At 35.3% G+C, this 12,827-nt stretch overlaps 1 pseudogene; it reads left to right on the top strand.

Moving 5' to 3' along the window:
- Positions 1 to 718: 718 nt before the first annotated feature.
- Positions 719 to 8,611, top strand: LOC139774813 (lipase 3-like; annotated as a pseudogene).
- The last annotated feature ends 4,216 nt before the right edge of the window (positions 8,612 to 12,827 follow it).

Raw genomic sequence — 12,827 nt, 5'->3', positions numbered from 1 at the left:
CTTTTTCTCTTTTCTTAATCATTTCTTCCTCTTCTACTTCTACGTCACAGAGAGGTGACATCCCTTAGACCCTTTGGGTCTCAATAAGCAAATAAGCTATTTGCTTATTAGTAAAAAATTTCGTCTGAATGGTAACATAAACCATGTCCCAACACGTAGCTCGTCAAAGGACGAGACAATTGTGGGTCATAAATTATAGCAGTCTGTCATCGGTGCTCAATTCTATAACATTTGTATGGCTCTTATCTGGCCGGATGTGCCTCCACGCAAAAAACATAGAATTTGTTCGTCCCTGTTTTTCACCATCATGTTGAGAGATACCCCCACCAATCATAGTATATCTACACATCAGATGAAGCAAATTTCAAAATCTCAGGTACTTGCACTCGTGCGTTCGTGCGTAAAAGAGTCTGACTGTTTGTATCTTTACTCCCTCCCCTCCCCACCTGAGCAGCTACGGGGACGGATGTCCTGACACGGAGCTATTCATAGGACGTGATAATTGTAGGTCATAAATTATAGCAGCCTGTCATCGGCGCTCGATTCTATAACATTTGCATAAGAAACTCTTCGATACAAAATTTCTTTGGAACGCAGACCTAGAAAAATGGTCTTTGGTACCATAATTATAACCTAAATAAATATCCGGCTGCAATCTTGAAAGAACCTCTTCCTGCGTTCAACTAAAATCTATTGTCACGTAAATATGTTTTTTTATTTGTTGATTTTTTTTGAACGTAGACCTAGAAAATGCCCTTCGGCACCATAATTATTTATTTATTTATCTATTTATTTATTTATTTATCTATTTATTTATTTATTTATTTAATTTTCTATTTATCTATTTTTTTAAATTTATCTATTTATTAATCTATTTAATTTTCTATTTATTAATCTATTTAATTTATCTATTTATTAATCTATTTAATTTTTATTTATTTTTTTTTTAAATTCAACCCCCCTAGCCCCCCCCTCGCCACCCACCACCCCTGCCTCCTTCCTCCACGCCGTCATCCCCCTCCACAATTGAGTTAGCACCGGCATAGCTTATCTACTGTCGACTCAGCACTTATCGCGTTTTGTTTCTCATTGCAGACCGTATTGCAGGAATAAGTTGCCTCGAGTTTGCCAAAAAGTATTTTAAGTCAGATTGTGCCGACATATAGGACTTTTCTTACAATCTACTTTGCAATAAGTGATATGATTACATCAGATATGAAATCCATGTTTCTTGCATTTTTAATTATTATGACGTTCTCAGAATCAGAAGGAAGATTGCAGAGCATATTGTCGGTTCTTCTAAATGAATTCTTAAATTTGTTCTTCCCTAAGGACCCTGGTTTAGTGAGAGTAAGAAGAATGGATCAAGTCGAAGAAATGATGAGTGGAAAAGTATTGGATTTTGTGAGTAAAAATTCTTTTCAGTTTTAGTCTTAAATTTAGGTGTATTTTGTAGTAAATTAAATTTATCTTTGTAGTTCTATGATGAATATAGATTAAACTATATCATATACAATTTCGTCGTCTTAAATTGTTAAGCCAAAAGTGTCTAAACGTTGTGTAAATATTTTTTGACATTTAAAATTAATCGAAATCGAAATAGAGATAAAACGATGATATCTCGCTGATGTTACATATTATGCTATTCTTTTACATAGATTGGCTTGGTAGAACGATATAATTATCCCGCTGAGGAGCATAACGTCACAACGGAGGATGGTTACAATTTGAAAATACACAGGATACCTGGAAGTCCATTATCGGATAATAAGAAAAAGAAGGAAATTATATTTATGCAACACGGTCTTTTGGCTTCATCTGATTCCTGGGTAATATTCGGTCCTGGTAAAGATCTTGGTACGTATATTTACTGATTACATGTAGTTGTTAATGTAACGTGCGAATCAATTCAAAGCATCGTGTAAAATTTCACCATATAGCGTTCTTGTGGAAAAAAGATTTTACCTTCAAATCTTATAACTTGAAAATTATTAATGCTGTAACGTTTTTGCAAGTGTGCTATTTTAAAATTTAGTCGAAATGCCTTTTTATATATAAAAATGTTAAGGCAATACTATTTAATATTTTAAAATTAATTTTTGATGCTATATGCATCTAAATAACTGTAAAGAAATCATTGCGAAAAATATTAATATTTTAATATCAAGCTATTGGAAATAAAGAGTTTTTTTTCATGATATATAGATGTCAAAGGAGATTACAAAGACATAATGGAACATTAGTTATTCTCCAATTTGAAGTGGAATTAAATAAAATTTGAAGCTTAATCAAATTAATACAGTTTTAAAAATTGCGAAATATAATGTTTTTGAAAAACTGATTTTAAATTTTAGAAAAGAAAACACATTTTCATATACATTTCATCGATTTTATACATCGTACTAATAGTCAATTAGCTTATTATTATCTTATGTTGCAGCATTTTTATTGGCAGATCAAGGATATGACGTATGGGTTGGAAATGTAAGAGGAAATAGTTACTGCAGATCGCATGTAAATATGACGACATACGATCCCAAATTCTGGCAATATAGGTAAAATAGTTTTATTAAAAATTATTTTGAGCGAACATCAGATCTCAAGCTTATAAATTTTAAATCAAAAGTACGACCTGCCTAAAAATGAGATATTTATGAAGCAAAATGATAAAATAATCGTTACTTGTACTGAATAGAGTATACTTACCAAGTGAAGTGATATAAATATAAAGTCAGGAATTTCTAAAAAAGTATATGCAATAAAGACGTAAAGCATGTATGAAAATGAAAAAAGGAAATTTATAACACGTTTTATAAACGTTAAAGTTTGCACAGTATTCTCTTTATTCCCAAGATTGTAAGTCTTTTATTTTTTACTCGTTTTCTCACTGTAAATTGATTGCGTACATTTATCAAATAGAGAAGAGGGCGAGAAAATGTTTTGTAAAATAATATCATAATTCTTACTCTTTTCAGCTTTCACGAGATTGGAACAAAAGATCTGCCGGCCATGTTCGATTACATTCTCAATTATACAAAGCGAAAAGATTTATACTATATCGGTCATTCAATGGGAGGTACTACGCTGCTCACTCTTCTGTCAACAAAACCAGAATATAATATAAAAATAAAAATGGCTATTGGTCTGGCTCCTGGTTCTTTTTGGATAAAAGTAGCACCTATAATTAACGAAGTTTTCAACATTTTTCCAATATTGAAGGTAACTGCTAAAATCTGTGACTTCTTATTGCAAGCATTAATGTTTAAAATACAAGGATCATAATTTTTATTATTTAATGTGCTAAAAATATTCTTAGCTTTATGAGGTAATACTTGATTTGTTTGTTTTACACGTGCCAGGAAGTTCTACGAGAGCGTGAAATATACGATTTTCTCCCACAATCTTTAGCGACTGTTACGGTAGGAAGAATGTTATGTAAAGATAATACGTGGACTCAAATTATTTGCGTCACTGCATTATTTTTAATCGTCGGTTCTGATCCAGCACAACTTAACACTGTAAGTTTTATCATACATAAGACACACAACCCGGGAAAAAAAGATTATATATTTTGCTGTGTAGGCTGTATAATATTATATCTCTGGTAGCAGAGTAACGTCAAATGACGTGTTAATAACGTCTTAATGACATTCTCTAACGTCAATAAGACGTCTTTAGACGTCATCTTGCTACTTGGGATATAATCATATAGAATTATATGTACTTCCATATAAATCTTACATGTATAATCCATACTAGTGCTGTTATTTTTGACAACTTCGAAGCTCCGAAGCTTCGAAAGAATTCGAAGCTTTGAAGTTAACTTCGAACTTTCGAAGCTTCGAATATCGAATTCTTCGAAGCAAATTACCAGCCCTAATTTGGGTACCCGTATCGACGCGGGAATAACAGCGTATGCTATAGATATCTGGCCTCGCCCGTCGGGCGAAAGGGAATCCGGTTCCTATTCCGGAACGCGGCAGCGGAACCGCATACAATTCGGGCCCTCGTAAGAGTGTTCGTCGGGGTAACCCAAAATGACCTGGAGACGCCGTCGGGAGATCCGGGAAGAGTTTTCTTTTCTGTATAAGCGTTCGAGTTCCCTGGAAACCTCTAGCAGGGAGATAGGGTTTGGAACGCGAAAAGCATTTAAAAAAAATCGGTAACTCCTTCACCAATCCTCGGAAAATTCAAAACAACCTTCCTTTAATAATACTCTATATAAAATTACATGTACATCTTATACACTTTTTAAGCAGAAATAGGTAATCTCTTCACCGATCCTCGCCAAATTAAATAATTAGTAATCCGATTCGCCTCGATCTACCCTATACATTTTTTAAGCAGAAAGTAGTAATCCTTTCACCAATCTTCTTCAAATTCAAAACAATCTTCCTTTAATGATACCTTGTATATGAGATTACATGTATAACTTGTACACTTTTAGGCAAAAATTGGTAACCCCTTCACCGATCATTGCCAAATTCCACACCAACCTACCTTTAATAATACTCTATCTATAAAAAAAATTAAGCTCGATATCTCAAAATTTACGGAAATTAGAGCAACCACGGACATTTCTAAAAATAGCCAGAAATCGGTAATCCCTTCACCGATCCTTGCTAAATTCAACACCAACCTGCCTTTAATGATACTCTATCTAAAAAAAAAATTAAACTTGATATCTCAAAATTTAGAAATTAGAGCAATTACGTAGATTTTTTTTAAACAAAAATCGATAACCCTTTTATTATTAGCAATTTTTATTAATTCTATTATATTCTTCAATTTTTTCTACCCTTATTTTATATATAATTCTTTAAAATTTAGTTAATCAGTTCTTGAGTTATAGAAATTTCAGTAAACTTGGCACATACATACACACATACATAGATACAGACATTTTTTTTAATACAATATTTCGACGTTTTAAAACACTCTGAACATATTGACATCAAAAACTCAAAAAACAATCTTTTCTTTGGTTTCTTCTACTTCTATTTTATATATAATTTTTTTAAATTTGGTTGATTAGAACCGACTTTATACACAATCAAAAGTTCATATACGAATTTACGAAAACAAAGCTTCCTCTATGAGGAAGCAAAACAAAAATTGTTATTAAAAAACGGAGCAACATATCCAAAAAAATCCTATGCTAGGTCGGAGAAAATCTATTTAGACATATTCCTACCAAATTTCAAGTCAATCGGACCATTAGTTTCGGCTGTACAACGTCGCCCGACTTGAAAAATGTAGTTTCGAGAAAAACACAAAAGAAAAAAGACTCAAGTTTCTTATGTGATAAAATTGCATTTCTTAGCTCATTGGCCTTAGCTCAAAATGTTCTTAAGAGACTTCGAACTTAAAGAAAATTAAAAAAAAACAAATCGAAAAAAATAAAGTTGCATGGTGGCATGACCCCTTAAGGAGGTTCAGTGGCTACAAAAAAATGCAGCCAGTTTCATGAAATTTTAATATGTTGTTCTGGAATGCAAAATAGAATTATGTGAATTTTTTGGGAATTTTTCACCGTCCCGTTTTGAAAAAAATCTACTCCAAAAATTGTACTTTTTAACATAGGTTCTTATGGGAAATAACATATTGCATACCTTCAGAATGAAATAAGTGCAAGAAAAAATGCAAATGATAAGGAAAAAAAATATGCACATGTAACTTAATAATTTACAAATAAATGAGCGAAAGAAAGGGGAAGGTTACCGCACATTTCGTAGAAAAATTAATTATTAAAGCATAAATTGCTTGATTTTTCGTCTCCTAGACTGCCACGGTCGTGAACGACGTGAACAGCAGCACGCACTATACACGCGGCGACCAATCAGAGCAATCCCCTTCACTCCCACTACTTCAAACGCTAGTGCGCTGTTGCCAGAACCCCCGCGTCCTACTACTCCCCCCGATGAAGCCATTGAACCTCCTTAAAGTATTTTAAAAAATCTGAAAAAATTCACAAAGCATCTGTTTACATTGTAGTTGACGATTTTAGTCTTTGGATGAACATAGTTTATTTAATATTTTATCTTTAATGAACTTTGAATAAAATTAGCAAAATTATTACTTACAAAAAAGATGACATCTAGTGCATACGTGGGTCTGAGACGTCCGTGCGAGATTTGACTTGCTCGGTATTCGGAGATATATTAATCTTTCGTAACAGCTCTGGGTCCCTCTTGAGTCCCTTCTTCTACCTACTTTTTTAAGAAGGGGAGGCAGACAGGCAGGCTTGTCAGTTTTACAGTTACGAGCCGATATTATTTTGGCTCAAAGTCCGAAAGATCAATAAAACCGAATACCGAGCAACTATTGGGATCTGACATGGAGGCGGGGCTTAACCATATAGGGCGCAGAACGGCTAACACTTTCTCATATAAAGGGTCACTTTCTTCATTTTTAATGCATTTTTCCAGACTTTAAAACGATCAATTTTCTCTAAATTGCCAAATAAATGTTTAACGTGTATGAAGCACATTTTGGGGTTAGAAAAGCAATAAAATCGAACATTTAAAGTTTTTGGAGCTTTATTTTCACAACCGCGAACTGAATAATTAATGCTGCTCGTAGATTTTTAACGCGGAGAATAAAATTTAACATCCGTAATAATACAAATACAACGCAAAGCCGGTACGACCGCACGTCAAGCCTGTACATATGTTATACAATGCCACGAGATCCGTGAGCCCTCAGTGCTTTCACTTTCGACCACCAGATGCCATGGCGACGAATGTCAGATCCCAATACGCGTCTCCGTGTAATATACAGAATCTGTAGCATTGTAACATACGCTGTTATATGCGCGTCAATACGGGTACCAGTATTCACGCAGGTATAACGGGTACCCGTATTGACACGGGTAGCTGGTACCCGCATCGATACGGGTACCCACATCGTACGGGTACTCGAATTATCCAGGTACTCGCGGAACCGATCCAGATCCGTATACACGGGTAACGGATAAACGGGCCGGTACTTGGGTATCTGTGGGTATCCGTTTCTTTTTCCGAGCTCTAGTTATAATACTTCAAAATTGTAATTTAGGAATAATTACATATTTTTTAAGCACATATATTAATTAATTCTTTTTATTTAGAATATTTTTAGCGTCCTCTAAATGAATTCGCCATTCACATTGCACAAATATATTTTTCGAAACTTTGAAGCTTCGAAGCTTCGAAGCTTCGAATATCGAAACTTTCGGAGCAAATCACCAGCCCTAAAATCCATACATGAGTGCATATATGATCTAGTGTTCATATCTAGTTATATTTGGCATTATATAAGTCCATATATATATAATGATATATATATGGACCCATATATAATTTTATATAAAGTATTAAATTTCATATATAATCACATATAATCATATATATGTTTATAATTATACATAATCTTTTTTTTCCCCGGGAAAAGTAATACGATGTTTATAATGTGTGTAAATACTTATATTTTATGATTTTTCTAATTTTTTATAATGAAATAAACTTACTGTGACGGTTCTAGTCACTCCCTAATCTCCTTTTCTAATTTAAGTCGCTTTATGCCTTTTTATTTATATAAATTATTTCTGTTATAGACAAGCCTGCCAGATTTATTATCCTATTTACCAGCCGGTACTTCTGTACAAACATTAGAGCATTTTTACCAAAATATACATATAAGTGAGTATTCCCTCTTTTATAAAACAGAATTCCCTTTTATAAAGCAATATTCTAGTTGATATGATGTCACAATAAACATTTCTTGTTGTTTAAGATAAGATATTACTGAAGGATGTAAATTAATTTACATAATTTTCTACTGCAGGTTAATTTATAATTATATGCATGTAATTATTTAATTTTTTTTCAAATATATTTTTAAGTTATAGGCACGTATTTCTAGATGTACGATTAATTTAATATCGATTGTTGCTTGTTGCAGATGACTTTCGAAACTATGATTATGGAATAGCTGAAAACTATAAGCGATACAAACAGAAAACACCCCCAAGTTATGATCTCAAAAGATAATTGCTCCAATAATTTTATTTTACGCAACAAATGATATGGTTGTTACAGACGAGGTAACAGTTCTCCGTTAAGTTTTTTATTGTCTAATTTTTACTCACAAGTAAAAGCAAAAGAAAGAAATATTTACACAAACATGATGAAATGGTAATCACGTAAACTGTTAACAATACGAAAGAATCCAATTAAATGTAAAATGTAATGCAAAGTATAAAAGGAAAAACAGCTGATTTATATCAATCAGATCGATTTTCTACTCTTCATATATTTAAATCATCTTGTTATTAATATCGTTTCTTTCATTATTGCATGGGTTTTTGATTTTCAGAATGTGTTGGAACTTGGCAAACACTTACCAAATGTTCTTCTAACTGAGAAAGTTCCATTTAAACTTTTCAATCATGCAGATTACGTGATGGCAATCGACGCAAAAACTCTTTTATACGATCGTGTGTTAGAACTAATACAAAGGTTTGATACTGAGCAAAATAAGAGCCCTCGGGAAGGAGGCGAGGGAGAAGGGAGGAGGTCTGTCACGCGAGGAAGGAGCGGATGACCCCAGAGAGTGAAGACGGAGCGAGGAGAGGGAGGAATGAGGGATGAGATAGGATGGGAAGGAGCGGGGAAGGGGACAGCTAGGAGGGAAAGACGAAGAGATCGAAAAACAGATAAGAAGATTGAAGAGGGGGAAAGCGGCGGGACCGGACGGCATAAGGAACGAGGCTTGGAAGTTCTGCAGGGGACAGGTGAGAGAAAGGCTGAAGGAGGTGATCAAGGGGGTGTGGAGAGGTGAAGGTTGGCCGGAGTCGTGGAAGGAGGGTGTAATCTCCCCGCTGTTTAAAAAGGGGGATAAACAATCCCCCGCTAATTACAGGGGAATTACCCTTTTAAGCACGGCCTATAAGATCTATGCGGCGGTGCTGGCGGAGAGGTTGATGAAGGAAGTGGTGGAGAAGCAGATTCTTCCGGAGATCCAGGGGGCTTCCGGAAGGGAAGAGGTGTAATGGATAACATCTTCATCCTGAACCACCTGGTCGACAGGGAGCTGAATGTAGCCGGAAAGAAGGTGAATGCCTTCTTTATTGATTTAAAGGGGGCCTTTGACAGTGTGGACAGGAGTGTGTTATGGAGAGTGATGGAGGAGAGAGAGGTAAGGAGAGGTCTAACGGAGAGAGTGAAGCAAATTTACCAGGAGACTCGTAACAGGGTCAGGGTAGGGGACAGGGAGTCTAGCTCCTTTTGGACAACAAAGGAGGTGAGACAAGGATGTCCTTTGAGCCCGCTGCTGTTCTCCATCTTTATATCGGATCTGGAGGAGGAGATGGCCAGGGGGTTGGTAGGAGGTATGAGAATTGGTCAGGGGAGGATTTGGACTCTGGCCTACGCGGATGACATCGTTCTGCTGGCTAGAGAGGAGGAGGCGCTAGAGGAGATGATTAAGAGGCTGGAGAAGTACTTGGAGAAGAGGAAGCTGGAATTAAATGTGGGAAAATCAAAGATCCTGAAATTCAGAAGGGGAGGGGGTGTGGCAAGAGAGAAAGACTGGTACTGGAAAGGCCGGAAGATTCAGGAGGTGAAGGAGTTTGAATACTTGGGCTTCATATTACAGAGAAACGGAGGTCACACGAAGCATATTAAGGAGAGGGTAAGAAGAGCAACGTTGGTGATGAAGAAGACATAAAGCTTGGGGGAAAGGAAGTTTGCTAACGATTGGGGGAGGAGGATGATGCTGTTCGATAGTTTAGTAAGCAGAGTGATGGTATATGGGGCAGAAGTGTGGGGTTGGTTAGAGCATAGTAACGTGGAAGGGGTGGAAGCACGGTATTTGAGATGGTCGCTGGGCCTGGAAAGATGCACACCAGGTTATGTGGTCTTGGAGGAAACCAAGAGGGACAAGATAAGGATAAGGACGGCCAAGTTGGCAGTGAACTTTGAAGAAAAGGCAAAGACATGGGCGGAGGAGATGGGTGGAGGAATGTATTAAGGAAAGGGAGGGAAGAGGAACACTGACAAGAGGGAGGTCGGAGAGAGAGGAATACTTAAGCAGGTGTGGAGTGCAAGAGATGGATCTGGATCAATGGAGAGAACAGGGAAGGTGTGTGGCAGAAGAGTTAAGTAGGAAAGATAGAAGACGACAAATGGAAGAGCAAGAGGTACTAATTGAGGGGGCCAGATATAACAAACGATACAGAAGGATCAAGGTGGCTGGGCTCCCAGAGGAGGAAAGGGAAGAGTGGTAGTCACAAAAGGAGGGCGAGGGCTAGATGTGGGAATGAAGAGTTAGGAAATAGGTACTGGTTGCGAGAGGAGGAAAGGTAACATATGTGGCAGGGAAGAGGGTACGCTGGAACATTTGATGGAACGGTGCGTATGGAAAAGTTCTAGTAGAGTGATGATGGATGACATAATAGGCGAGAAGGAGACAGAAGGAGGTTACAGATGGCTTAGAGAGTGGGAGGATAAAAGGAAGAAGGAGAGTAAGAACAGAAGGGTTGCTCAGAGTCATGTAGGACAGAGGGATGGGTTAGGTCGGAGGAGTGTTAGTGTGTGTGTGTAGGGGTTTCCCGTAGATAAGTCCAACCAAGTCCCCGCGAAGGGGAAGGAGGGTTCAGCATGTAAGGGTCGCTTATGGCCAGGTCGGGTAGAGTAGGTGAAGTCTTTGTAAAGGGTTGGGTACGTCCCTACAAAACGCCATTTCTGTAATTTTCTGGAATTGGAAATAAACTATACTACTACTACTACATTATAAAATATTGCTAACATTTGTTTAAAAATCAGTATTTGAAAAGTGTGACAACTAGCCCCGGTCTCCCCTACTGTATGGAATGTAAAAGGTTTAATAGTTATTTCATGATACATAAGTGTAAAGGGATAGTAAAGGATGGAATACAGCAAAATACAAGTGCATAGCTCTTGTATTGTTTTAGCTTGATATCTTGTATATCCCACCCATTTAGGATATATGGCACTTTTAGCGTGCGGGATTTATGCCATAGTACAAACACTTTGCAAAAATCGAAATCTCCTATATGTTCTTTTTCTGGATCATATAACAATAACATTTAATGCATCTATTGTATATATATTGTATATAAATTCATATAAAATTAGATTTTTTCATGTCTAATACATATATTTATACCATATTATACCTATTTTTTCTCGGGTTTCTAAAAAAGTATGCAATGAAGACGAAAAGCATATATGAAAATGAAAGAAGGATATATATACTTATAACACGTTTTGTAAACATTAAAATTTGCATCGTATTATCTTCATTAGCCAGATTGTAAATCTTTTATTTTTCAATCTTTTTCTCACTGTAAATTGGTTGCGTGCATTTATCAAACAGGGGGGAGGGCGAGAAAATATGTTTTGTAAAATAATATCATAATTCTTATTTTCAGCTTTCACGGAATTGGAACAAAAGATCTGCCGGCCATGTTCGATTACATTCTCAATTATACAAAGCGAAAAGATTTATATTATATCGGTTATTCAATGGGGGGAACTACGTACGCTACTCACTCTTCTGTAATCAAACCGAAGTACAAGATGAAAATAAAAATGACTATTGGTCTGGCTCCAGCTTCTTTTTGGATAAAAGTAACACCTATAATTAACGAAATTGTTAACATTTTTCCAACATTGAAGGTAACTGCTAAAATCTGTGACTTCTTATTGCAAGCAATAGTGTTGAAAATACAAGGATAGATTTTATTATTTAATGTGCTAAAAATATTCTTAGCTTTATGAGGTAATACTTGAATTGTTTGTTTTACACGTTTCAGGAAGTTCTACGAAAACGTGGAATATATGATTTTTCCCCACAATCTTTAGCGACTGTTACGGTAGGAAGAATGTTGTGTAATGATAATACAATGACTCAATTTATTTGCGTCACTGCATTATTTTTAATGGCCGGTCCTGATCTAGCAACTTAACACTGTAAGTTTTAACACACAAAAGACAAACATAATATAATGTTCATAATGTGTGCGGAAATACTTTTTATTATACATATCTATATATTATGTAAAATTTCTAATTTTTTATAATTAAATAAATTTACTGTGACGGCTCTAACCACCCCCTACCCCCTCTTCTAATTAGTCGCTTTATGACTTTTCATCTATATAAATTATTTTTGTTATATACAACCCTGCCGGATATATTGTCCTATGTTCCAGCTGGTAATTCTGTATAAACATTAGATCATTTTTATCAAAATATACGTATAAGTGAGTATATTCTCTCTTTCATAAAATAATATTTCCTTTTATAAAGCAATATTCCAGTTGATGTAATATATTGCAATAAAATATTTCTTGTCATTTAAGATGAGATATCGTTGAAAGATCTAAATTAATTTATAATTTTCTACAGATTAATTTATAATTGTATGCACATGTAATTATTTTTTCCAAATATACTTTTAAGTTTTGGACGTATTTATAAATGTACGATTAACATTGATTGTTGCAGATGACTTTCGAAACTATGATTATGGAATAACTGAAAACTATAAGCGGTACAAACACCGACAGAAAACACCTCCAAGTTATGATCTCAAAAAGATTATTGTTCCAATAATTTTATTTTACTCAGCAAACGATGTGGTTATCTTAGGAGAGGTAATAGTTCTCCGTTCAGTTTTTTATTGTCTAATTTTTACTCAGAAATAAAAGCAAAAAAAAGAAATATTTATACAAACATGACAAAATGGTGATCATGTAAATTGTTAACAATACGAAAGAATCCGATTGAATGTAATGCTAAGTGTAATAGGAAAAACAGTTG

The sequence above is a fragment of the Temnothorax nylanderi genome, unplaced genomic scaffold (genome assembly GCF_030848795.1).
Source record: "Temnothorax nylanderi isolate EJ_2023f unplaced genomic scaffold, tnyl_v1.0 TNYL_tig0088_pilon, whole genome shotgun sequence".
Taxonomy (NCBI): Eukaryota; Metazoa; Arthropoda; class Insecta; order Hymenoptera; family Formicidae; genus Temnothorax; species Temnothorax nylanderi.
This window is presented reverse-complemented; position numbering and strand designations above follow the sequence as displayed.